General features: G+C 36.1%; 1 protein-coding gene across 1 annotated transcript in view; it reads left to right on the forward strand.

Annotated features, from left to right (window-relative positions):
* LOC138007304 (uncharacterized) overlaps positions 1-912 on the forward strand; it is a 7,616-nt gene extending 6,704 nt beyond the window's left edge. Inside the window, exon 7 of the mRNA XM_068854122.1 lies at positions 1-912. This exon is cut by the window's left edge and continues 872 nt beyond it. The gene's annotated coding sequence lies outside the window, so the exon portion shown is untranslated.
* The last annotated feature ends 582 nt before the right edge of the window (positions 913-1,494 follow it).

Genomic DNA, 1,494 nt, shown 5'->3' on the forward strand with positions numbered 1-1,494 from the left:
ATGTTTTTGGCTGGGCAAAACTTTCCAAAGGTTTTTTCACAGCATAATCAGGCACGCACAAATTACATGGGTAGATTACAGTTGAACTTTAAAATATTTCAATACAGAAAAAGAGTATTGTAAAAACTATGGCTTGATTTTTGTTTTGCGAGGCTTATACGGATTTGTTCTATAATAATTTGTAAATATTCAGGGTTCGTGCTCGATTTTGTCTGTAAAATTCCAGGAGTATTCAAGGAGTTTTCAAGAACAAGAAATTGAGTTTTCAAGGAGTCTTTATAAGAAGATTTCTATGCCATACAGTGTTTCAGTGTTTTCTTTGCTGAAAAAGCCTCCCTTGATATTCCTTACCACATCCTGCAAGTTGAGTGCATGCATGGACATTTTAATTTTAGGTTATAATGTTTCCCTAATAGTCAATTTTGGGCTCAGTTTTTGAAATGTCTCTTTTAACTTAGCATGATGCAATCTCAACAATTTTCACCCAAGCAAGAATTCAAGGAGTTTTCAGCAGTTTTCCGAAAAATCCTTTTTTTTCAAGGGCTTTTCATGTGCCCTTGAAGTCTAAAATTAAATTCCAGGGCTTTTCAAGGACTTCAAGGGGCTGCACGAACCCTGAAATATGTTTATGACTGAGGCAAACCATCTCAAAACAGTATTTCTGATATTATTAGCAAAAGAATGTCACTTGCATAAAGAATTTACAGATAAATTAATTAAAACTAAAACATGCAGATACAGAGCAGGGTTAACTTTAAAATATTCTGAAAGACAAACAATTCTCAAAGTGTAAAAGATTTTCAAAATCAAAATTTTTTGTATTGTAAGGAATCTGATCGGTAAGATTATTCAACTTCTCTTTACATAGAAAGAACACAATTAGTACCACAATAAAACACCTCTCATTTCAAGTCTAAACGGTTGTTTGTGACTCACATGAATTTTTGTCTTTCCAAGTGACCTGAACTTATACCCACGGTTATTCAAAATAGTCTTTCATAAAGACCCAATCGTCCGTTTTGTCGAAAGCGGATTCCACCGTTTGTCCCTTTGGGGGAGAACCGGGAGGCCTAGAATAAGCTTACGTCATCTTAAAAGAAAAAAAAGAACACTTACAAGCGGTGTCCCTTTCATGGATTGAGTAAAATCACTTGAGCTTTTGAAAATGGCAAGTTGAGTGCTAAAATGCCTTACTTGTGAGTCTGTTCGACACACTCTACATTAATTAAGATCGCTTATCGATACTGTAAGTCTTGAGCTTGTCTCTCAAGCTCTGGTCGGCTGAAACCACTTTGCCAGCTGTCATTAGAGCTTTCTCTTCTTGGGCAGCATAAAACTCTTTAAATTTTGTGTGACATATTTTCTTTACTAAATCTCTCCATATCGCACGGAGTCTTGTGCAGTCGGGTTGTGTTTTGCACACCGCTTTAGCTGTGACCAGAAACGATTCCCAGAGTTCTTCGTCAAGAGAAACTGCTTGCTTCGTTAACTTCA

Source organism: Montipora foliosa, chromosome 6 (assembly GCF_036669935.1).
Source record: "Montipora foliosa isolate CH-2021 chromosome 6, ASM3666993v2, whole genome shotgun sequence".
In the NCBI taxonomy this organism is placed as follows: Eukaryota; Metazoa; Cnidaria; class Anthozoa; order Scleractinia; family Acroporidae; genus Montipora; species Montipora foliosa.